Source organism: Podarcis liolepis (genome assembly GCF_965112155.1).
Source record: "Podarcis liolepis genome assembly, chromosome: 13".
In the NCBI taxonomy this organism is placed as follows: Eukaryota; Metazoa; Chordata; class Lepidosauria; order Squamata; family Lacertidae; genus Podarcis; species Podarcis liolepis.
The window spans coordinates 55,177,914-55,204,439 of NC_139573.1; the positions used below are offsets into that span (position 1 = coordinate 55,177,914).

The window sequence follows — 26,526 nt, forward strand, 5'->3', positions numbered from 1 at the left end:
AATTCTGCTCGGACGCTGGACCGCCTACCCAGGGCACCCAGTGGACAACTGACTACTGCTCAATCAGACCAACCCTACCTTGCTTGCCAACCAGATCTCAGTAATCCAAACCATGTCACCTCCTCATCCACAATCAGGCCATGGATGAGGGAGGTCTTACTTGAAGCTGGCCTGGCATTCAGGAGCCGCCTCTGAAGGCCCAAGGGCTGGCTGATAGGGCAACCCCAATTCTTCTGCCTGGAAAGGGTCTCATGCAATGCACAGCCACCTACTGTCTGCGCCACGGGCCCCTCACCAGGCTTGCCCCCAGCCACACTAAACCTCCTCTTACCCATATTGCTCTCCCAAGGACAGCACGGCAGACGTCTGCTCACTTTTTCCTGTGGGCAGTGTTGCAGCTGGGCAACCGGGACCCAACAGTGATCTGGCTTGGGGGACAGAGAGTTGACGCCCCCTTCTGTGTCATCCTGGCCGCATCGCCGGCACTGGGCATGGCCACACCCATCAGGGCCACACTGACCAGTCAGCACTGAGAGAGGGCATGGACATGGATGATTTAACCGCAGCGTGGCCAGCCAGGACCCTCTCTCTCACTCTCCCAACCCACCCACCCTCTTTTCATGCTTTGCTCTGATATGACCTTGCTATGGGCACTTGTTGGCCACCATATTGTTGAGGCCGGGTAGGAATTTTTCCACTTGGCAAATTGGCACCAGCCATTTGGTTTTCGCCTCCCTGGTAGCAATCGTCATAACTTTGAGTGAGGCCTTGGCACACAGACACTAGGCTATGAATTCCTAATCGGTCAAGAGCCATCCCTCAAAGAGAGAAAGAAAAAAGAAAACGGTTCTTTTGGTAGAGTTGTTCATTTCAAGGGCACAAGATCTTTAAAATTACTAGGAACTGTGCGAGAACATGGTGTGGGAGAATGCAAGTAAAGATCATTCACATCTCTTTCTCCAAATTACTCTGCAGGCTGCCAAGTTCCTCATCTACGGCTTCAATGCTCTCGTCAGAGCACTCCTTCGGATTGCAGATGTGACCTACTTTTTAAAAAGTGAAGTTTTCCCATAATCTGTGGAAGTAATTCCACGCCAAGCATCCTGAAACGTTCCAAGTAGAGGAAGGGCTGATTTACAGAGCTTTCTGGAATGACTTTGCTAACCAATGACTGTTAGCAAACTGTACAAATCAGGAACATTAGGTTAATATAAGAAAAGCCAAGCTGCTAGCCAGAATTTTCAGGGCTTCTGTACATTTTCAGCACAGCATGATATGAGGTAGATGTTCCCTCAGAGGCAGATATAGGCCAGCGCAACCGGTTCAGTCACTCTGGGCACAGAGCTTCGGGGGCAGCTCAGGGGGCGCCACAACTATGATTTAGAATGGAGCTCAATATTCACTAACGAAGCCTATAGATGGGCTTTCTCTAGAGCCCGCTTTGAGACAATGCCCTCAGCAGTGCTGTACGGCAAATTCACGCGGGTTCCAATGCATGCGCGTCTCTGCCCTTGTATGTCTAATAAGGTAGAATCTGTCACACACATTCTTCTATCTTGCGAATTTTATAGTGAAGAACGAGTTCAACTTATTTTACCGCTTCTATCAAAATTTATACCCCTTCAATATTATTTGGAATCCTCCCCTGAAATTCTTCGAAAATACCTCCTAGAAGATTCCTCAAGCTCAATATCATATGAGGTGGCTAAATTTTGCACTTTAGTAATTAGGAAGCGTAAATCTCTTCTGTTGAATGGCACACTGCGAAGTTCCCTTGTGTAACCTTTTTTCTATTCTGAGGTTGTTGCTGATTTCTTGTTGTCTGATCTTGTGGTGTTTAGTGTCACTGGCTTTGGCCGCAATAAAACTTGCTGAATGGAGCATGAAAACCTGGGGTGCCAAATTTTGGTGTTGCACAGGGTGCCGCTGAAAGTTTAGACCCCAAGGTCTATCACTGACCCCCTGTAGGAAGGAACTGAGTTCTGCAAAGACAAGAGAAACTTCTTCCGAAAGGTCACAATTCAGGAACCATACAATTTCTGGCTGCAGGTGTACCTGGGACCGCTTTTGAATGCTGAGGTGCAAACCTTGAACACGTGGTGTAATAATAAAGGGGATAATGCTTAGGGATATCAGCAGTTAATTCTAAAAATCTTGTATCTGGTGGAAACTGGGAATAGAGGGCTGAGGGGTGAGCCGGAGGGGAAAACCCAGTGATTTGTAGCAGGTGTGCAGGCAGAGACCAGCATGATACAACTGGGGTGGGAGAATATGTCAATTTTGGTTTCTCTCATTTCTTCCCATCTTAACATCAGTTCTCCACATTTCCACACCAATTTGCAACTTGTTAAAAAGAGTTCTCATGAAAAATTATTAGCATTGTAGTACAATTTTCTTCTAATATACACTTTTTATATGCAATTTTCATTACAAACATTTTTTTGCAAAGCAATTTGCCCTAAAATAATGCTTTTTTACTGTTATTTGCACTAATATAAGCATTTTATGTGGGACGCGGGTGGCGCTGTGGGTAAAACCTCAGTGCCTAGGACTTGCTGATCGTAAGGTCAGCAGTTCGAATCCCCGCGGCGGGGTGAGCTCCCGTCGTTCGGTCCCAGCTCCTGCCCACCTAGCAGTTCGAAAGCACCCCTAAGTGCAAGTAGATAAATATGGACCGCTTACTTAGTGGGAAGGTAAACGGCGTTTCTGTGTGCTGCGCTGGCTCGCCAGAGCAGCTTTGTCACACTGGCCACGTGACCCGGAAGTGTCTTCGGACGGCGCCGGTTCCCGGCCTCTAGAGCGAGATGAGCGCGCAAACCCTAGAGTCGGTCACGACCGGCCGTACCGGCAGGGGTACCTTTAAGCATTTTATGGGACACTTTACCTCATTATATGTTTTTTTGTACCCAATACTTGGCTGGAGAACTGTACTGCTAAATTTGGAAAAGTGCAAATTTGGGAATATTGCTGTGCTTTGGTTCTCAGAAGTGTGAATTTGGGAAGTTCACACTTAAAATGCAAATTCAATTGACATCCTAGATAACTGATTACAAAGAATTAGTTGGACATAGAGGACTTTTCTGGCAACTGACTCCAAACCAAACCAAAAGCCAGTTATTTTGTTCTCTTTCTGGTCAGCTGCTTACCGTAAGAGTTCCTCAGTAGAGGGTTCAGCTGCAAAGGGCCTTCACAGCGGTTGGGAATGGCTTATGTATAGTCAAAGCTTTAACTGATGTTGCTACCTCAGGCTTGATTTAAATTTAGCCTGACCTTTTCTGACACCCACACAGGTTAATCTTTTAGCTCTGCTTCAGAGCTAGGTCATCTATATTTCAAATATGTATGTATTTCAGTGAATTTACGTATGCAACCATTCCCCTTCACAGACAACCACAGCTTTTACTCATATCAATCATACATTAATCATACATATAACCCATATATTCTGCAAAACAACAACCCCAACACCTTGTTTTTCTGCTACTAGTGCCTGTGATGCTCTAGTATCACCATGCAATGGAAATCTCAAGAAGCACTGCAAAAATGACTTAGTATAGCAATATATGGGACATTGTCCCTGCAGAACATGTTTTGCAGCAGCATGGAGTGAGCAGGGGAGAAACTAAGACTTATAATTTGCTTTATGGTTTATGATTTTAATGAAGGGTGTGGCTTCAGTTGTACTCCTACATCTCATTCCTCTCTATGGCTTAGTTATCTAAATATAATTTGATATGTATTGTGGTTTGGTCTTGTTTTCTAGACAGGATACATGCTGTCTATCTACTCCTGCAGGTCTGTATTGTTACTTTCATTATTCAGTTGTTTTGATTCTATGCCACATCAGGTTTTTTTAAAAATGGAAACAACAATATAATAATAAGAATAATTTTATTATTTATTCCTCTCCAAAATCTATAGGCTTTGCACCCTTCTCACACCTCTCAGATATTTAATTTCTGGAAATCCCAGGGAACAGAAATTGAAATCTGATGAATGGGGATTCCAGTAACTCACTGCAGCAAACTGCTTAAAAGAGGAAGCTGCATCACTAAAAAAAAAAAAAAAAGGAGGTCAAAAGATCACATGGATTTGCATAAAATTTGTGTGTGTCAATTTATATGCATAGATGCAAGTTTTAAAACAAATACCATAATTTGAATGGAAAAAGTATGTCACATCATATTAAAGGGACTGTGGCCAGGTGACCTTCTGCAGTATGTACCTGCTGAGACCGTTGCACAGGTGCTCTCCACTGATGGCCAACACCAGGGTCCCCCTTTCCCATCTCAGGGTTATCTTTAAACTGGACTTGGCTAGCTCGGTAAAGAGAGGATTCCTTCAAATATACAACTGTCCTCTGGCCTCCCTCCCAATATAGGTCTGCCCTCTTTAAAGTCGATCACACAGAGCCACTCTAAGGGACAAAGAGGTTTTTCTAGCCTGCGGAAATGGATATTGCTGAAGGATTTCAATAGCACAAAACCCTTTTAATGATTAAGTAGCAGACTGCAGGGTGAGATCATCTTTGGGTCAACCTTTCCTTGAATATCTGCTGTACTTCCTAACATTTGTTGCTTAAGGCATCTCTCATTCTTCTTCTGTCCTCTGCTGGACAGAAAAATAGTTTACACAGCAAAATTGCAGCTCTTTTAACTACATTGCTCAAAACCTCCTTCCTGACGAACCAAATGCATACCCTCCAACATTCCTCAGATGAAAATAGGGACATTTCTCACTCCCCCAACCCGCCCCAACCTCTTAATCCTGATTTAATTAAGATGCTTAATTTTTATATCAATCTCATTCCAGAAGTATCAGCAGCAACCATTTTGAAGTAAATACTTTTTCAGAGATCAGCTGATTCTCTGACACCCATTATAAAAAGGTATGGGACAAAAATCAGAAAAGAGTCTTTAGAAAAAAAATAAGTAGTCTGGAAAACGTGCATCTGGAAACTATTCCATTAGCTATATAAACAGCTCAATGAAACAAAATTTATTGGAAAATTAATTTTGCAAAGCAGGAGACAGTGGAATGGGGAAAATAAATTCAGAAAGCTATTAGCCTAACCATTAAACAAAGAGCAAAAATATAAATTCCTTTCATAAGGAATGGAACAGATTTAGCCAAGTCCCCAGAAGAGCTATCTCAAGTACTTTTAAATTGCTAATTAAAAGTATATAAACTAGACAACCCCAGTACAGACAAGTACTTTCCCATCTAGGATACCAGACTGTAAAATTATCTTGTGACGTTCATATTGCATTAGCTGACCTGGTTTTGTTAGAAGACACAGCTGATGGGGAGCTAGCTTACCCCAATGGAAGCTGTTTTGCTCTCTGGGTCCCCCACAGCAAAGACGCCATTGTCCTTGGAATAGAGGAGACGGATCTGAGGATTAGCTGCGGGGCATTTTTAGGGCAGACTGGGACCCAGTGAGCTGCCTGAGTAAAACCAGCGAGCCACTGGGGAAGAGCTGGGAGTGGGAGGAAGCTGGAGGAAGCTTGGGTCCACACCACCAGCCCCCCATGGAAGCTGTGAAGCCCTTTGGATCTGCAACAAGGATGTGCCTGGAATAAGCTGCTTCCCCCACTGGAATAATAATGCTATAATCCTTGGGGCTTTCCACGCAGCCCCAAGCTGTGCCCCACACCGGTTCTAATAGCAGTGGCAGTCTAGGTAAGATGCCCCCCGCAATACAATAGAGAAGATTTTTATTTTTTTTAAGAGAAGCACGAGAACTTAAGGTGAAGGGCTGTAGCTCAGGTGTAGAGCACCTGAGTGTGTCAGGCCCTCTGGTCACCTAACTGGCCAATTTGAAATTCTAGGGGATAGTGGACTATCCTGTTTTCCTTTGTGGCCGGCCGGGGGAATCCCCCAACTGCTGGCCGCACAATGGGGAAGCCTTTGCTCTGTGGAGCTGTGGGTCTGCAATGACAGGCCACAACTGCCGCCCACCCAGGCACTAGGTAAGTGGCCATTTTCACTCACCCTGGGTGATTACAGGCAAAATATTCATGCTAAAAAGCTGCTCTGTCAAAGCCCTTCTCTGGGACCTTTTCCATAGTTCCTTGTGTTTAGGATGCTGGGCAGAGGATAAAACCTGGCTGTGATTCAGTCCAGGAAAGTCCACATATTTATCTCGAGATCCTTGGAGAAGGGATGGGATAAAAGCAAAGTACAGAAGGCAGCCACAAGAAAAAGAACGATCCGCCCTGTGAGTCAAACCCCATTTCCTTCCCAAGGGACTTCTCTTCTTATTGGCCTCTGTCTGCCGTGCTATGAAAAATCAGCTCCTCCTTGATGGAAATGCTCATGGATTAAAAACTCTGGGTTACAGATATTTCAGGAAATGGAACAAATTACATCTCAGACAATTACTTTAGATCCGAAAATGACACTGCTTTCAATATTTACAGATGAAGCACAAGATCTTAGGGACAGAGACTGTAATTATATGCATCTTATAGTTGCAGCACCCCTTCCTGCTGTTACGCATTGGAGGGCGTTGAATACAAACTTATATGGTGTTTGTTATGCTGCTTATGTTTGGGACTTGTTCTTGATGGGAAAGTTGACAGAAAAGGTTTGAGAAAGACAATGTAAGCATCTACAAAACTTTTACAAAACACGACCCACTTTTATTTCATTTGCAGCAAAGAAAGAACATGTCGTGTAAACCACCCGAGACACACAGGAACCTGTGGAACGACACTTTTTAAATTGGCAGCTATTGAATTAATGTTTTATTTTATACAGCAGGACATAGTTGGGGTTGCTGGGGGGGGGAGCATAGGGGGGAAACTGCAACTGATTGTATGTTTGTTCCTATATGCAAAATTTAAAAAGAAAGAAAGAAAAGATTTCCCTCCTTCCCCAGCTTGCCAACATCACAGATTTAACTTCTAGTTGACTTTGGCATGGGATTTTTCCTCTTGTTTCGCTGAATGTGTGTTCTGAGCAGCCGCTCTGACTTCTTCAAGAAGCTGACTTCGCTCCAAACAGACCGAGCTGTGAGCTTCCCTGCCCCCCTCCGCTGCCTCACTTAGCTGACAGATGCGGCCAGGCAGTCCACAGCTGTGCATCATGTGCTATCTCTCGTCGGCAGAATGAGCAATAGCCAGCAGGAGCCCCAGTGCCAACAGCAGGAGGTTGCCAGCTGATTAAGTTATAGGAACGTTTCTGTTAGCCAGAGCTACATCTTGTGACAGCCCTGTTCAAAGATAAAGCTTGCAGATAAGATTTCCTACTGCAAAGAAAACGTTTTATCAGTATATCTGCTATTTAGCTATTCAGTGCAGCTATTTTTATAATGTCATCTAATAAAAGTAATCCCCAGGTGGTTTACATAAGAAAGAAAGAAATACCAAAATACACACACACACAAAATAAAGTACAGATGCAAACAATCGCAACTGAAACAAGAACCCAGGTTTTCCTCCACCCTGGTCTGGTCTGACTTTAGCTGACCTCAGGTGGGCAACCCTAAGTGAGGGCTGCCTGGAGCTTGGTGGGCTTAGCCGTTTGAAAAGTCTATTGAGTGAGTGGGAGAAGAGAAAAGGGGTGCTTAACCCTTTCTCAACTGCTGTTCTCCACTCCAAAGCCCCACTCACAGAGCCCCAATCCATGGAAATGTCATATGGGAGGAATTTGGGGGTGGTGACACATTCTCCTTACCCTAAATCTGCTTTTAAAATGTAGGGAGCATCAGCCTAGAGATACATGGTGCATAGTTTGGCCCTAACAAATGTTACAGTCTAACCCTCTCAACTGGCAACAATAGTAATTTTGTTGCAGAATGCCTGACGGAAAATGCATTGCTGGAATGGAATCCTAGCTTGAAAGAAGAGGATGCCACCACTGTTACCGTGACAACAGACATAGGACTAAAGTACCATGGAAATGGACAAAGTGATCACTGAGATGATGCAACCAAATAGGATAATGTCTGCTGGAACAAACTTGTATTCATGTGTGTGTGTGTGTGTGTGTGTGTGTGTGTGTGTGTGTTTCTTCTGAGTTAGAAAATACATTGTGAGTAACTTTCCTTGTTGATTCAAGGTAGGTAGCCGTGTTGGTCTGACACAGTCTAAATATATATATAATTGTCCAGTAGCACCTTAGAGACCAACTAAGCTTGTTCTTGGTATAAGCTTTCATGTGCATGCACACTTCAAACTTTCTTGCTGATTTTAGTTACAGCTTGCTTAATTAAAACATTGCAAAATTGGGTTTTAATAAACAATGCGTGATTTGGGACATGTGGTGTACAAGTGTTGTACTGACCATTCAGTATCTGGCCAGGCTGATTCTTCTTCTGCGACTTTCAGGCTACGCATCACAGTGGACTTGCAAGATGATATCTATTCACACAAATTTCCACCCACACTGTTCCCACTCATGCCTTTTCCAGCTGACAGCTGGGAAAGGAGGATACGCTGAAGTCCAACAAACACATCAGCTAAGATAGCCTCCGGCGCAAGCCAGAGATCCGACAAGAGCACAGATATGCTCCTCTGTTAACTGCGCCAGCTTTGGCGGGACAGGGACACAAGAAAGGAAGTCATGCAGTTATGAGAGTGTAACGAAGCAGAATGAAAATGTAATTAAAGGCAATAAGTAAATAAGAAGCAGACAGGATACAGTTCTCTGTAATTGAAAAGAAAGTACCATTGAATCAGGGTGTTTACACTTTTCATAGCTGTTGCTGGTACTGCAGTCATGCATCTTTGCAGACAGATTTTTATGGTGCTAAAAGCATCCAACCTGTGTGGTCATGAAGTGCTTTTTCCAAGACAGGAGCATGATGAGGGAGATCTCATGTGGCATTATAATACGGTTATCATCAGGTACTATCTAGGGTTGCCATATTTCAAACAGTGAAAATCCGGACAGAAAAATTGTTGCGCTGACATGGCTTGCCATACGTCCAGATTTTCCCAGACATTTTAAGAGATTTTTGCCAGGAAACTCCTTCCAACTGCAGTACAATAGTACCTTGGTTTGCATACATCTTGGATGACAAACACATCAAACCTGGAAGTGTGTGTCCCGGTTTGCAACCTTGTTTTTGGATTACAACCCTTTTTTCTTTTCTTTTTTTTGGGATTATGAACACATTTTTTTTGGAGGCCCCATTGGCGAAAGCACACCTTGGGTTGCAACCTGTTTTGGTTTACAAACGGACCTCTGGAACAGATTATGGTTGTAAACCAAGGTACCACTGTATTCCATATGTCTGGGAAATTCCGGGCATATGGTCTTTAAAGTGTTATTTTGCTTACATCTCTCTGTCTGAACAAACCAACCACAGACTATAGAGGAGCTGTGGTTTCCAATATACCCCAAACATCAATTTTCGTTGAATCAATCTTAATTTTAAATGTGAATAAGCCCTTCGTGTGGATGCTAAAGCAACTTTCCATGGACTGAACAGAATGGAACCCATTTGGTTCTGGATGTTCTGTTGCCATTACTACATGCCCTCAATTTTTTAGCAGCTGGAGTTTTGCACAAAACCAGATAGTAGGAATTTACACAAACAGCAGGAGGGCGGAAAAGCCAAAAATGAAAATGCAACCATGACAAAACTGATTTTATTTATTGCATTTACAGTATATCCCATACCTTATTTAAGCAGCTAAAGGCACACCCACACTTATGCCCTCACAAAAATCCTGCGAGGAAGGTCAGGTTGAGAAATAGTGAAAGTCATCCAGCCAGCTTCATGGTGGCGTGTGGACTAGATCTCTAGCCACTGCCTTCGTGTATCAAAAATCCAGTCTTCCTTCTCTCTGTCCCTTTCATAGAATGTAACTGCCCCATAAAGTTTTTACACCATTAACTAGGAGATAGCAAGTCATGGCCAAAGTATCTCCCACACAGGAAAGCTCTCAGCTTACAGGAAATGCTAGGAGGAGATTGGCTCCACTCCCATCTCTTGTCACAGCTTTGCTGGGTGGTTGGCAAATGTGGCTGGTCAAATCCCCCTCTGTGTAGAGGATAAATCTCAAGGATGTGATGCCCAAGGGATATGGCACAGCCCCCCATTGGTGACCCCCCCTCTTACCTGGCCAGCCCCCCCCCCTTTCAGTTCACAGAGATGAAAAAAGATTTACGTTTTCTGGGTTCTGGCTCTCTCCCTTGAATCGCCTCGGATGACCCAGGATGCTTTGGATATCCGCTGAAGATAATTTGTAAATTGCTTAGATGGGGAACATGTGTTTTCTTTCTTTTCAAGCCACTTCCACTTTCTTCCACTCTTATGCAAATTTAAATAAATACGTTCTTGTAATTTGGACTCTGGAATTGGTTACGTGCTGCCTAGCAACAAGAACTAGTCTGTTCACATTGCCCAGTCCACTTGCTCGCGCTCTGAGATTTCAAGGAGAGGTTCTGGGAAATGCAGTTTGGACTCTGCCTGCCTGGCACCTGGCAGGAGTCTGGAAAATCATCCTGCCCCCTCTCAGATCACTTTAAGGACTGCAGGTCTAGACAGTGGAGCGGTCTCCCTTGGGAGGAAGTAGACACTCCTTCATTGGTGGTTTTGCAGCAGAGGTTGGATGGCCATCCGTCCAGGTTTCTTTAGCTGAGATTCCTGCATTGCAGGGGGTTGGAATAGATGACCCTTGGGGTCCCAGCTCTACCATTCTATGATTCTACAACCTCGTTCCCATCCAGACCTAGGGAGATTACAGTGGCAGGGGGTGACCACTGGACCTGGTGGGTGTCCTGAACACACCTGGACCAATAAGGACAAGCTGCTAGATCTTTAATTCTTTATTGGCAAAGCTCTCAGTTACATTGGTTCCTAAAGAGCAAGTGATATGCAATGGCATTCCCTACTAACTAGCTCTCTAGGCAGCCTATGGCTGCAGACCTCTGCCCCCCTTTCAGACAGCTAGAGCAACAGCATAGAGCCCCACCCCCTGCCTCTTTAACCCCCCCCCCCTTGTCTGATGTGTCCAGGCACCCAACTCCTCCTCAATGGCAGCCCCTCCTTGAGTGTGGAAAGAATTGGGGAGCGGGACATAACCCAGGGGATTCCAAAGGAGCGTATGGGTGGGTGGGCTCCTAGCCACTCCAAGCCAGAGTGGAGAGGCCTGATATTGTGCCCCCCCATACATTATGAAAAGCTATATTCCCATACATAATGGCACATCTATAGAGCACGTTCTAATTCAGTGATCTGCAGGTTATTCTAAACCTTTGGAACTTGTGTTTTTGTGAATGAAATCAAGTTCCACTTTCCTCCATGAAAGGTGTCTTTGCACTTCGCTTCGCTTGTCAGTCTCAATTACTGCATCAATTTTGGGTATTCCTAGACAACGCTTAAACAAGACTGCCCACTTAGCCGGTCTCACAGGGTAGTAGTAAATATGTAAAGTGATTTAATTAACAATATTTATTAAAAAAAAACTTGTGGAGACACACAATATTGTTTAGCAGTCAGCATGAGAAATCTACTATGGGAAGGAGGTGGACTGTGGCAATATAGTCATTGGCCAATCGGCACTGAGCCCCTCCAGCTTCTGCTGTGAAAATCCATGGAAACAGATTAACTGTAAAAAGGAAGAGGCAGCCTGATCAGAAGGCAGTGAGCGAAGTTCCAGCATGGAACAACTGTTGTATTTTTGTCTGTATTATGTCTGCACAAAGATTTTTTTTAAAAAATATATAAATTCTCATTGAAGTAATTCCTTTACCCTTTGGAATAAACAGCATGTTTATTATGCTTTACACTTTGCTTCAGAATACAGTATTGGTTTTGTTAGTGTCCGTTTGTGACAACTATTGATTTCTCTCACATACACACGAGTGCTTGGTTATAACCATCAATGCAAAGGGCTGAAAGTTTGCAAGCTTGAACATCCTTATACAGTAACATGGTTTTTAGGATTCTGGAGCTTTTAATATTGGTTCAGCAGGCAGAAGTTCAGTGGCTGCATTTCCCCCCACCATAAAGCTATGGCAATGGGAGAACGTAACACCTTCTGAATCCCTGCATGTTAGGCAATTGTTAGAGGAACAAAACCGGAACCCCTGTAACACTGTCCTCTCCATTCCCATCCCAGAGAGCCAGCCAAGGAGGATACCACATCATTGAAGAAGAAGAAAAGTTTGGATTTGATATCCCACTTTATCACTACCCGAAGGAGTCTCAAAGCAGCTAACATTCTCCTTTCCCTTCCTCCCCCACAACAAACACTCTGTAAGGTGAGTGGGGCTGAGAGACTTCAGAGAAGTGTGACTGGCCCAAGGTCACCCAGCAGCTGCATGTGGAGGAGCGGAGACGCAAACTCGGTTCCCCAGATTACGAGACTACCGCTCTTAACCACTACACCACACTGGCTCTCACACTGGTATCAAAAGCCGCCCAAAGGTCAAGAAGTAGGCGCAAGGGGACTTCCAGGGGAGGGCAGACCAGCGGCAGAGCTAGCTGCTCGGGCACCCGGAGTCCCGGAGTGGCACACATGCCGTGTAATCTGCCAGGGGGCCGGGCAATCTGCCCGGGGGGGGGCGATCGGTGATCCATCGGGGGGGGGGCAATCAGCACGCATGGCAGCGATCTGCCCAAGGGGACCTTTGTCACTCACCTTCAGGGATGACACCCGGGGCAGACTGCTCCCACTGCCCCGCCTTCCTACGCCCCTGGGACAGACTGCCTTGGTGGGGGTTATTAATAGTAGTCAGACAGAAGGTTTTGCTATCAAATCACTCTGGGATGAAGAGTGATCAAGGGAATAACCTCAAATGCTCTGATCAAAGCTGTTTTCTGCTGCCTGCGCCTGGGGCCAGCTAAAACGAGGAACTGACACTGTGTCCAGGGTTGAGTCCAGATGGGAATGTGACTAGATGTCATCTAAGAATGCCTTCAGCTACCCCACCACAACCCTCTCCAGCACCTTCCCTATGAAGGAAGTTTATTTGGTTGAGAGGTATTCTGAACCAAAGGGTTCAAGGCCAGTTTCTTTAGAAGTCGTGGTACCACAGGGACTTCCCCCTCACACGATGAAGCATAGAGTTGTAAGCACCTTGTCCACAGCTGCATAAATTGAAACTGAGTCTGCAGCGTGTCCCAGACTGTGGCAATGGGTGCTTGGACTCCAACAAATGTGGAGTAGAGCTCCCTCCGAAGTCAAGCAACTTTATTTTCAAAATGTGCAGCTAGCTGGTCACATCAGGTTCTCCCACAATGGGAATCCATAACCTTTGGGCCATCCAAATTACCTCTGCTCGCAGGCTACTAGAGGATGCAATGCCTACTGCAAAATGACCCTCCTTTGCTGCTGGTTCTGCCACATGGTCAGCATGATTACGTACACTAGCGAGCATCTGGCCAGCTTCAGAGACCCTTGTGCCCCTTAAGCTCTAGCCCTCAGCTGGCTGGCTTCCTGGCACACAGCTCTCCAGAATAACAAGAAGCTACTCAGACTCTGCAACCCTGGAGAGGACGCTTGGCAGTGGTCATGTCAACCACCCATGTCCTCTCTGATGACACTGAGCGCTGTTTCCCTATCACACCTGAATCAGGTGTGCAGTGAAAGACCTAAAACTGTTTCTTGGACTGGGAGAGGGATGGAACAATAAGCTGAAGCTAGATTCCAACAAGACCCTGTGAGTGAGTGAGTGGCTGGGTCCAGGAACTGGAACGGCAAAATGTCCCTGCTTTTAAGGGAGATACAGCAAGGTCTCACTCAGTTTAAATTATTCAAGGAAGCAAAGGGCTGTTTCTTTTTGTACTAGCTGTGACCTCCTTTTAAATAGTACTTGAAAATAATATCAAATTACACCTTTATAATGCTAAGATAATAAAAGCTTTCCTGAAAGGCTTCCTAACAAAAGCCTTGGAAGTCTGCAAAGGAAGCCGGCAAGCCAGCTTCCTAAATGGTTATTTGTTAAATAGACAGACAAAGAATCTTTGTGTAAAGGGTTACTGGGTGAAAGACCCTTCTTGAAGACTGGTCTGTCTAGTCCTGCAATAATAATCAGAACAGCTAACAATTTCTTACAGACATTTTTTTGTCTGGAGTCAACACAGAGTCCACATCCATTGTTGCCGGAGCTCATCCGTTACAGAATGCTACATTATCATCGCCAGTGTTGCGATATCATGTCTAACAGGCAAAAGGTTTGAGGTTTTGGATTTGACTTACAAGGCTGTAAACAACTCGGGTCTAAGCCACCGGAGGGAATCACCAGGGTACTCCAAGGAGGCCCTACTGGTTGTGTTGCCCATAATCTGTGGAGACCTGTTTGGCAGCAACTGGGGAGGGGGGGGAGACCCTTTTGTCAGAGGGAATCACCTTTCCTCTGACTTAAGGCAGGCACCAAAATTGATGGCTTTGGGGCATCTGCTGAAAACTCTCTCATTCTCTCAGTCTTTTGCTCAAGAATGATACCATTTTACTGCAATAAGTTGATATTTCTGTTGTGACCCCCTGTTGGGTGCTACTTCTGTAAGTTTTAATGTAGTTTTATTGAACTTTTGTATACTTTTGTATACCTGAAGGAGCGTCTCCACCCCCATTGTTCTGCCCAGACACTGAGGTACCTCGGCTGTGAGAAGCCAAGTTACAGGGAACCAGGCAGAGGGCCTTCTCAGTAGTGGCACCTGCCCTGTGGAACGCCCTCCCACCAGATGTCAAAGAGAACAACAACTACCAGACTTTTAGAAGACAACTGAAGGCAGCCCTGTTTAGGGAAGCTTTTAATGTTTAATAGGTTATTGTATTTTAGTGTTTTGTTGGAAGCCGCCCAGAGTGGCTGGGGAAACCCAGCCAGATGGACGGGGTATAAATAATAAATTATTATTATTATTATTATTATTATTATTATTATTATTATTATTATTATTATTATTATTTACTACTACTACTACTACTACTACTACTACTACTACTACTACTACCTTGTGGTGCCTTCCTGAAAACTTTTTTATGGAATGCAAGGGATATTTGGAAAGGAAACTCTCCTCTTTGAACATATGTTCCTGCAGCCTGGAGAGTGACTCTTGTACATGCAGTTTCAGAGCCAGAAATAAGAAAGAAAGAAAGAAAGAAAGAAAGAAAGAAAGAAAGAAAGAAAGAAAGAAAGAAAGAAAAGAAAGAAAGACTGCAAGGTCTGTGCATTTCTGACAGAGAGGTGATGGCGTGGTTGAGCCTGATGAGAATTTGGGAATTTATATCTTCCATAACTCCAGGCAACAGAGAATCTCCTCCTGCCTTTGAAAAAGAGTTGCAGTGTTGAATCGTGTATCTTGGAAGAACATATGTCTTCAAAATAAGATGGTGGCCTCCTTCAACTTGAACTTCCGACTAGAAGAACTTACTGCACTTAGGCTTACAAAGCAGTTTCATTTTTTCTTATCGGATTTTCCTTGCGCATGTGTATCTCGAGTGATGAAAGGCAGGGCATGATCTTCTGGGAAGTTTGCCTGTGCAAGTCCCAAGTGGAGCAGGGGGCTCTTGTGTAGCTGCCACTCAAATCACTGTGCTTGTGGAGAAGAACCTTCCAGAGGGTTGTCCTCTGTCCTCATCTCTTCAGTGAGTTTAAACAAATAATTCAAATTTTCCACAATGATTTTAGCCTTCTTACTGACACCTCTAAATATCTTGCTGACGTTTCCTTGATTTCCTCAAGGAACTGTAGAATCATCCTGTATCTTCCTTTCCACAAGACAGACTTGCAGTTCAAGACAAGAGGCAAAAGCAAGTAGTTTATCAAGCCCCCATACATGACTGGCATGAGGCACTGGGCATGTTGAGTTCACAAACTGTGCAGGGTGTCATTCTGGTTATAGGCTTCTGAGCTCAATTCAAAATGCCAGCTGTGGGTTAAACCACAGAGCCTAGGACTTGCCAATCAGAAGGTTGGCGGTTCGAATCCCCGTGACAGGGTGATCTCCCGTTGCTCGGTCCCTGCTCCTGCCAACCTAGCAGTTCAAAAGCACAAAGTGCAAGTAGATAAATAGGTACCACTCCGGTGGGAAGTTAAACGGCGTTTCCGTGCACTGATCTGGTTCGCCAGAAGCGGCTTCGTCATGCTGGCCACATGACCCGGAAGCTGTACGCCGGCTCCCTTGGCCAATAAAGCGAGATGAGTGCCGCAACCCCAGAGTCGTCCACGACTGGACCTAATGGTCAGGGGTCCTTTTACCTTTACCTTAATAGGGCTAAACAATTTGGTCCTGGGCTGTTAGAAGGAACAACCTCTCCCCTGTGAGCCTGCCCATGCAGCATGTTCCATGTCCTGCTTTCATTGGTATTTGTTCGTTTGTTTGGGGTGCTAGATGACTTTCCTAGATGACTTTTCAACATATTGTAAAGTTTTTGTTTTGCCAGGTCCTTGCCTTGATTTGATCTGTTAATTCCCTTTCAATGAGTGGTTTTAGATAGCACCACTGATAGCTCTCTCTTACTATTTTATTATGCTTTTAGAGCTAGAGCTTTGTTTTTATGTTTCAAGTAAAATATATTGCCCTGAAGTCTAAAAGGCAGGCTAAAAAATTCTGGATAAATAGTAAATTTGGTAAGTTTTGAAATGCTTCAAAACTTTCCCTCCTGCCAGTAGAAATAAAAATACACAATTCAAATTTTAGAAGCTGAGTTCAGAAGAAATCTCAGTTTTAATTATTTGTAACCATCTCACCAGCATTGACATAGCTCAAAAGCATAGAATGAGAAGTCAATAACATGAGAAATTAGTTTGCATAATGGTTGCACTGAAGGGTGGGAGTTGAAATATCATTTTCTGCTGCCTGGATCTGCAGAAATGAGAGCATTTCAACACTTACCCAGCAGTTCCCAGGCATCAGTGGGGCTTTGTGAAGGCCTATTAACATTGCAGCAATAAAATGAAATAAATTCCAGGCTTGGAAACTGCAAGTATGGTTAGGTTTTGTCAAGATAGTTATTTTCTCCTGCTGTGCCAATCTCTTATGCAGCAAAAATAGGATGAAAAAGAAGCCATTTGTTAAACTACATTTACAAAACTAGAAAGCAGAATCCCTGAAATAACTGTGGACTTCACTAAAAGTTGCCAAAAGTCCTTCTTAAAACACACACACACATACTTTTCCATATATCTCTTTTGTGTTTGTTGGTTTTTTAAATCAGGACTTCCAGCTGTGAGCAGAGGGACTGTGATCCAGTGAGGAAAGTTGATGCAATGGAATTCCTTGCCCTAATTAGATTCAAACTGTACGCTGAAAATCTCACAAGAAAAGCCTCTTTTGGAAAGTGCCCCCCCCCCAGCTCAGTCTTATGACACAGAAAGCAGCTAGCTGGGGCGATGTGAACAGAAATTAGTTCCATATTTCTTGGGAAGGGTTCATGCATCAAAGGGGAAACGATTCCTCTGGGAGAGGCAGGGGAAAAGCGCTCAAAACGACAAATCCTTAGTTCAGCATTGCCCCAACTTATTTGTCATTTGGCAGTTTGGGAAGAACTGTGTTGTTTGGAAGACACAGAAATGCGGCTCATTTCTTGCAGATGTGGATTTACTAATCTGAGCCTTGACAACCTTCTCAGGGGCCTTGTATGAACTAGATATTTATATATGTGATGCCAGTAAATTTTGCATTTCAGTGTTTGCCTTCGCCATGAGGCTTCCAATTCCACATGCCAAGCAATCCAAATAAATATTGTATCTTCTTCTTGAATCCCATGCAGAAGACAAGGGAATCAATTCTACCAAATGTATATTACAGTGGTACCTCGGGTTACAGACGCTTCAGGTTACAGACTCTGCTAACCCAAAAATAGTACCTCGGGTTAAGAGCTTTGCTTCAGGATGAGAACAGAAATCGTGCGGCGGCGGTGCGGTAGCAGGAGGAGCAGTGGCGTAGCGTGGGTTGTCAGCACCCGGGGCAAGGCAAGTAATTTGCGCTCCCTAACCCGTGGATTTGCGCCCCCTAACCCTAACCCCCAGATGTTGCGCCCGGTGCGGCTGGCCCCCCTTGCACCCCCCACGCTACGCCACTGAGGAGGAGGCCCCATTAGCTAAAGTGGTACCTCAGGTTAAAAACAGTTTCAGGTTGAGAACGGACCTCCGGAACGAATTAAGTTCTTAACCCGAGGTACCACTGTATATGCAATACTGATGCATACATAGTGGACGCCCAACTAGAGGGGAGGTGTAGCTCATCCTCCATTATATATTTTGGAAAGCTGTTTATCTGCTATGCATTTGGATACCAGATCCAAATTCTACCTGGTGGTTCCTGAAATCAAGGAGCAGATTTTCATGTATGTTGGGATACAACTGGACACCATTTTGAATCAAGACAGCAAACTGCATAGATTTTTTTTTTGTTTTCTTGGAATTTCTGAGCAATGCAGGGCACGGGGGGGGGGGCTGGCAATTTTCAGACTGAGATCCTCTGAAAACAGGACACCTGTTTCATTTTTTTGGTATGCCACAAAACTTCAGGAACATGATTATGAAAATGCTGATTCAGTATTATTTAGAAGCACAGAATAAAGGAAACATAATACTGAAAATGTAATCTAGAAGAACATAAGATAGCTAGAAATCTCTCTGCTCTGACATTATGGTGCAGAGGTAAATGCTTATATGCTACAAGCACTTTTGAATCCCAACAATTTTTGTATAGGTATATAGACGGCTAGAACACGGGTGGCGCTGTGGGTTAAACCACAGAGCCTAGGGCTTGCTGATCAGAAGGTCGGTGGTTCAAATCCCCGTGACGGGGTGAGCTCCTGTTGCTCGGTCCCTGCTCCTGCCAACCTAGCAGTTTGAAAGCACGTCAAAGTGCAAGTAGATAAATAGGTACCGCTCTGGCGGGAAGGTAAACGGCATTTCTGTGCGCTGCTCTGGTTCACCAGAAGCGCCTTAGTCATTCTGGCCACATGACCCGGAAGCTGTCTGCGGACAAACGCCGGCTCCCTCGGCCAATAAAGCGAGATGAGCGCTGCAATCCCAGAGTCGGTCACGACTGGACCTAATGGTCAGGGGTCCCTTTCCCTTTACCTTTACCTTATAGATGGCTAGATGTTGTCTTGTAAGCCTCCTTCTGGCACCTCCTGCAGCCAAACTGGTGCCAAATGTATTGCTCTGCTTTCCTTTGGACAACATCAGCAAGACTGAGAGGTGGGTCTTGTTGTCTGGGCAGCCCAGACCTCCCTACGTGCTGCTGAGGCCTGTGCTCCAGAGAGGTCACTTCAGTGCTGCTAACATAGCAAAAGCAACGTGGGAGTCAGCAGCTACAAGTTACCATTCTCTGCAGCCACAGCAGGTGCTGTGATTCTCCAGCGGTTTCACTTCACCTCTCGAGGTGAACTCCATTGTCTCTTGAGACAGATGAATGTCAACAACAAATGTGTATAGCAGAGAAAAGTTTAGCCCTACATTTACTAGCTGCTGATTTTGTTATTTCTTTGGTACTGATATTTAGAAAAGGCTCCAGAGATGCTACAGTTTGTTTACAGATGTCTATTCCAGTATTTACCAGACTTGGGAAGAAACTACAAGCTTGTGATTAATCACCTTATATATTAAAACAATCCAAAGAGAGGAACAAAAGAGATTTCAAGATAAAAGCTCAAAAGAGCTTTGGTAAATATTGGAAATGTTTAAAATGTTGTACAAGCAAGACAGCTAACCGGCAAACAATCTTCATCTCTAAGTGCCAGCTTTGCTTGCTTGTCTCCTTCCTCTGCTAATTAAGTTCCCAACATTCAATCATATGTCAAAATACAGATAATCTAGTTGCAAGGCAATGGTGATGAAACCTCTGGCACTGAATTGTTCAATCTCTTGTGGAGGGGCTGGTTTGTCAGAAAGACCTCTGCCTGCCCCAGGCAGATCTGTTCCTTTTCCAAGAGAGAATAGTCTCTTGAAGCTAAGCAGATTTGGCCCTGGAAGCTGCCTGAATGGATACCATTTGTGCCTGGGTACCATATACAGGGCCGGATTTATGTATAGGCTAAGTAGGCTGAAGCCTAGGGCCTCTAGATTTGGGGGCCTCACCAGCCTGCAGACAGTCTTCCCTCTCCCAAAACTGCAAACCACAGACTTCATGCGAGGGCAGGGCAACTAGGGCCTCTATATCTAGGGGGGCTCACCAGCCTGCCCGTGCCCCAGCACTGCAGTCTCCCCTCTCCCAAAAGGGCATTTCTCCCCCATTTCAATGACATTTTGCTTCAAAAGGAAAGGCAGACTTGGACATCATCTTCCTCCATAATCCTCTAAGGGAGAGGTCATGTACTCAACTTGGATACCACCCTCCCCCAGCCAGTGTGAGAGCCAGTGTGGTGTAGTGGTTAAGAGCGGTAGTCTCGTAATCTGAGGAACCGGGTTCGCGTCTCCGCTCCTCCACCTGCAGCTGCTGGGTGACCTTGGGCCAGTCACGCTTCTCTGAAATCTCTCAGCCCCACTCACCTCACTGAGTGTTTGTTGTGGGGGAGGAAGGGAAAGGAGAATGTTAGCCACTTTGAGACTCCTTCGGGGAGTGATAAAGCAGGATATCAAATCCAAACTACAGTCAAGTACACAGCACCCCTCCCTTGAGGGGAACAATGAACATCTATTGATGGGTTTCCTGAGGCCAGGTGTTTCCACTGCCCATCCTTGGGAAGGCCAGAAGGCAAGGATATGTGATCCACTCTGAGGTTCTTAGAGGAAGGGTGATTTACCAGTATGAAAGACAGAGAGAAATAGACAAGGTCAACAGGAACAAAGGGACGGGGTCCTGCTTTACATTGGCTAAGCTGCTGTCATCCTAAATCCCACCTACCATTGCTAGAGCTCAACAGATCCTGAAAGGGATGGGATGGGAGGAAGCTATGCAAGGAGGACTGGAACAAGGTCATAAAGAATTATAAGGAATCTGAGGTGAGGGGGCAGGGAGGACAGATGAAGGCCAAAGCTAACATGTTGATAAGAAAAAAGCAGGCAGACCAAGGCTGTAGGCCTTTAGTCTCAGTATCAATAAATATTCTTGATATTTATCACCAGAGGTATTCTTATTCTGAGACAGCCAAGGATTCATGCCAGGTTTCCTCATGGTGCACATATTATTTACCCATTAAGGGAGTTAGGTTGGTAAGTCAAGCTTCTCTGAAGTGAAAGCTTTGCAAACTAATGAAGTTACCTGACCTACCATCTTCCTTCTCTTGCAACTAACTTGAGAACTTGAAGCCAGCTATCTGCATAATTGAGGGCAGGGTTGGCTAACGTGTGGCCCTCCAGATGTTGCTTGGCTGCAGCTCCCATCAGCCCCAGTCCCCACGGACTCTGGTCATGGAGGAGGAGAGCTCTGGTCCAGCAACATCTCAAGGGGGTTGACCTTGCTTGGCTTAGGGGAACACGTCCCTAAGGTCACACGTCCATTGGAATATAATGAATCTCACTAAATCTGCCAAGCAGAGAGCAAAGCCAAGCATGACTCATTGTATTACGGTAAGTCCAAAGGATTGCTGACTAATGGGATATTTTTCAACTCAAATGCCTGGAAACTAAGTAGAACTCATCCTACACTTTAGGACAGGGGTAGGCAACCTAAGGCCCGGGGTCCAGATGTGGCCCAATCGCCTTCTAAATCTGGCCTGTGGACAGTCCAGGAATCAGCGTGTTTTTACATGAGTAGAATGCGTGTTTTTATTTAAAATCCATCTCTGGGTTAATTGTGGGGCATAGGAATTTATTCTTTTTTTTTTCTTTTCAAAATTTCGTCTGGCCCCCCACATGGTCTGAGGGACAGTGGACTGGCCCACGGCTGAAAATGTTTGCTGAACCCTGCTTTAGGAGAACTGAAACTGAGCTTTTCGATACTCCCCAGCCTGGCAGTCAACAATTACACATGTGCTTGTGTATATATATCAAGCTAGTCAAAACTAGAAGAGCACTGCCATGAACAGTGTGTAAAAAGCATAACCAGTGTGTTTCTACCTCATACATTCAGAGGTAGCAATCTTAAACTGTTGCAAGAAAGACAACTGAGCCCTCCTAGGGACAATATTATTATGAGTTGTTGTTGTTGATGATGATGATGATGTTGATGTTGTTGTTGTTTACCTACCCTTTACCCTAAGCTTCCATTGTGGATTGCAACTTAAAAAAAAAAGTTAGATACAGTTAAAAACAATTTACAATCACAAAAATAAGATGAGTCATAAAAATATATAGGATTACACCCTAACAGATGCATTGTAGCATAAGTTTTTGAGGGTGAGAGTCTGCTTTGTCAAATGAATGAAATGGTAACCTCAGTAGTTTATGTGCTGAAGCCTGCAGATAAGAAAGAGATTTACTTATTTTTTATAAGTGAGGCCACAAGGCAAGCAATGCAAAAAACAACTATGCAGAAAAGGAATAGAAAACGACAGCACCAGTTCCAATAAGATTGGATGCGACTATGATCCAGCACCAGCAGATGATGAGCTGGCAAAGCAATATTAGTTAGTTAGTTAGTTAGTTAGTTAGTTAGTTAGTTAGTTAGTAGCCTGCCTTCCCATCAAGTGAAGCAATAATGGAAATGCAGTTGAAGAGGTGAAGATCACTTTCAGCCAAGGACTAGATTTGAACATTGCCGACCTTTTGAGGCTGCATTCCAGTGGTGGGTGTCACCAAATGTAAAAGTAGGTTGGGTCAATGATAATGAAATGAAATGAAATGCTTATGAGTGGGGGGTTCTCCTCCAAAACATCCACCATTTCACTCCCAAGTCTATTGGGATACAATACAGGAATGTCTCAAACTCATGACCCAGTCAGAGTTGTGCATAGGTTGTCCCTGCCCACTTGGGCCTCCTGCTGCAACTTGAGATAAGTGAGCAACCCAAGATAGGCACCTGCTCTCTCAGGGGGAGTGCTAACCCATCCAGAACATCTCCTTAATTCCTGCACCTGAGAACCATGAAATCACACCACCACCGCCATCTTCTAAATTCAGCTGCAGTTTATTGGCCCTAATCCAGCCCCCTGCCAGCTCCAGACCCTGGTCCAACACCTGCCCAGCCTCTCTAGAGTGCAGTTCCGGAGTGAGGTCACTGGCGGAGGAAGAGGAGTGTGGGGGGAGCTCACTGCCCCTGGCAGCGCAATCCCCGTGGCGCAATCCCATTGTGGCTGGCTAGCTGCCTGCCTGCGCTGGGTGCCACACCCCCAGGATGTGTGCCAGCCCCGCCCCCGCCTGCTCTCCGCCCCCCGGTGCTGGAGCATGAAGCTCCGCCACTGAGTGAGGCGACTTCAACTTCAACTATCAGCTCCAGTCAGTATGGCCTGTGGTCAAGGATTATAAGAAATGGACTCCAGCAGCATATTGGAGACGGGTGCATACTCTGCACTGCTGAGAAATGATTTTCAAATGTTCTAGCCTCATGGAAGCATTTCAACATGTTCTTCTCTGCAAGAGACGCCAGCTCACAGCTTATGATCCTGAAGCATGTACATGGGCGCACCCTGCATGAACGGAGAGCTCACGCTGTAGAATGCACTTGCATCTGCAAATTACAAGGAAAGGTCAGCAGTGGTGGGCAGGGAATTGTCTGCCATTACTGATCTTCTCACTGAGGAGCCCCGATAAGATATCCGCAGGCCCCAGAGTTCCCTGGAATACAATTTCCACTCATACAGTGCACCCACCAAATCCATGGAGACTATTGAAAAAATAATACACTCCAGATCTTTTAAATTATTTGTGCTACACTTTTCTCCTTCTGGCAGATATCGTTCTCAACGATGATAGCATTTTTAACACTGTACACATACTCTCACACACATTGCTTTTAAAATATTTTCTTTGGAGAAGCTTCAAAAAAGGTCCCAAGAGTCATTTGCAGTTCAGCTGAGGAACTTAGCAAATACATTTTGTTTGTGTGCTTTACGCATTGCTACACAAAGGCCAGCAGGCAAACATAATCGATTTTGAAAACAGTATGTAATACGGTAAGTCTGCTTTACTAAATTTGTTCCACAGGTGTTATCAGAAACCCTCTGTTACCCCCAGTGCAGATTACACTCGGACCCTTTTCACCCCCAGATAATTGGCTCTCCTTTGATTAAGGGAAAGCATTTTAACGGCTATAAAACCAGGACAGGCTGTACAAGAACAAGCAGCCAGCGCAGCTGGGAACACCCTTGAAGATGTTCTGTAAAGATACAAAGGCCCTTGTTTTAATGTGGATGGCTGGGCACAAGTACAATATTCTATACGGAAAGGCAGCGGAATTAAAGGGCTTATCCCGTGCTTTTTAGTGTCAAAACATAATTGTACTCATTGTTTACTTTCTTGGAGCAGAACTGGAGATACTGGACCCTTCCTTTCCACATCTGCTTCAACATATTTATGGATGGATGCCTGTTCACATTCAGAAAACGACAGCCTGAGTGCATTCTTATTTACACCCACTGCATTGGCACTCTGAAGCAAAAAAATAAATAAAACGGCTCCACAATCAATCTGCTGCTCACCCACAGAATTCCATGAAGGTGACCAACGGATGTCAAGGCGCAGAGATGCAGGCTCCCTTTGGAGCAACTGCTGCTTCTTTCAGATAATGGAAGGAATGAGGCTATAAAGATAATGTGCGATTGGCGGAGCAAGCCGGGATCTGGCTGGGAGAAGAAAGGGGGTCTGGAAGAGCAGGTGGGTGAGTGGTCAGAGCGTTCTGCGGGGGGGGGGGGAGAACAAAATAGCTTTGAGGAACTCTTAGGGCAGAGACTATTCTAATGTCATTCTGGATCCTTCCCTTCGAGCGCAGGCCTCAGCAGTGCAAAGTTTAAGTCAACACTCTACTGACCATTGCTGCATGTGGGCTTAGAAAAGACAAATATTTACTCTCCAAGACTGTTGCTGAGCTCTTTATTTACAGCAGGCTGCACAGGTTTGCTAATAATACAGCACAGATGTTAATGGGAAAGGATTTAAGGTCTTTGAAGAGAAAAAGGATTCAGCTTATGGTGTGACATATCCTACAAATTAATACTTAACCGTCTTTTATTCTGAGCTGTGGAAGTGTATTAGCTTTGCGAGTGTGACTGTTTAGCATTGTTAAAGAAAATTCTGGGTTGAGAGACCACTCAACAGCCCTGCTCATCGGAGTACAAGTCCCCCGCGGGTCCATGCGGTCAGTAAAAGAAGGAAATTCCAGCCAAGTAATTTGGGACAAAACAGCAGTCAGTAGGCTTAGATCCTTTATTGCTGCACAACAGGATCAAACAGCAGTAAGTGAACCCAGAGCATGGGGCGACATTGACTTTTAAAACTTCTCACAATATCCCAGAATACAGTTCGTACAGCATCACTGTTACATCATCTTTACATCACTGACATGTCACAGAAGGGGAGGGGTAGACAGAGGTTACACTAGTACAACCTTGGTAAACATGTCCAGACAAGTCCTTGGTACAAGATTAAAAGGTAAAGGTAAAGGGAACCTTACCATTAAGTCCCGGATGACTCTGGGGTTGCGGCAGTCATCTCGCTTTACTGGCTGAGGGAACCGGCGTTTGTCCGGACAGTTTTTCTGGGTCATGTGGCCAGCATGACTAAGCCGCTTCTGGTGAACCAGAAGAGCGCATGGAAACACCGTTGACCTTTCCACTGGAGTGGTACCTATTTATCTACTTGCACTTTGCCATGCTTTCGAACTGCTAGGTTGGCAGGAGCAGGGACCGAGTAACGGGAGCTCACCCCGTTGCGGGGATTTGAACCGCTGACCTTCTGATCGGCAAGCCCAAAAGGCTCAGTGGTTTAGACCACAGCGTCACCCACATCCCTTTTTGGTTTAGCATAGGCAAAACATGTCCAGGCACCTCTCAAGTACCCACCATTAAAGGACAATAGAGCTCCCTTTGCAAATCCATAACCTGGGGCGAGTCCAGTGATGGGCTTTTGGAAACTAACTGCTCAGCAATTGTCACCCCTGGGCACTTCCCTGGGTGGGGTGAATGTACATGTTGTTATGTACTGAAGTTCTCACCCTGGGCCAGCAGGGGGATACTGTAGATAGTTATGCAAATGAAGGATCGAAAGTGACGTTCAGTGATTGGATAGTTTTAGAAAATGGCAACAGTTACATTGTTCTGGAGCTCTATATAAGCAGGCTGACTGAGCTCCTCAGACAGTTCTGTTCCAGCTTACAAATAAAGAGCTGCTTTGGAAGAATCGCTGTGTCGTCTGCTATGTCTACCCACAACTTAACCCATGTCCTCATGGGAGGTGGCAGGGAAGAGTCCTTTTTCCATGGGCAAAATGGTGTTGGAATGGAGGAACTTGGCAAAGGGGTTGATTTTATATGATTTATAAAGCTGGGTATCTTCCCTGAGCAGTCAAGTCAAAGGGATACATTCAGGCATAATATTTGTAGCATTTAACAACTTTAAAGGTGTGTCACACACACACCCCCCCCCCCGTAATTTCCGTAACAGCATGTACTTGATTTACTTGGGGGGGTGTTTTTTGATGGAGATTGAGGCCAAAAAAACTGTCTTTCCCATTTACTCGTGTTCACAGTCCAATGTTTCAGGTTTGACTGTGAGGCCAAGTAATAGATCTGTCCAA

General features: G+C 45.0%; 1 protein-coding gene across 3 annotated transcripts in view; it reads right to left on the reverse strand.

Moving 5' to 3' along the window:
- The window catches only part of COL15A1 (collagen type XV alpha 1 chain), a 121,129-nt gene that overhangs the window by 79,729 nt on the left and 14,874 nt on the right, over positions 1-26,526 (reverse strand). The window lies entirely within an intron of this gene.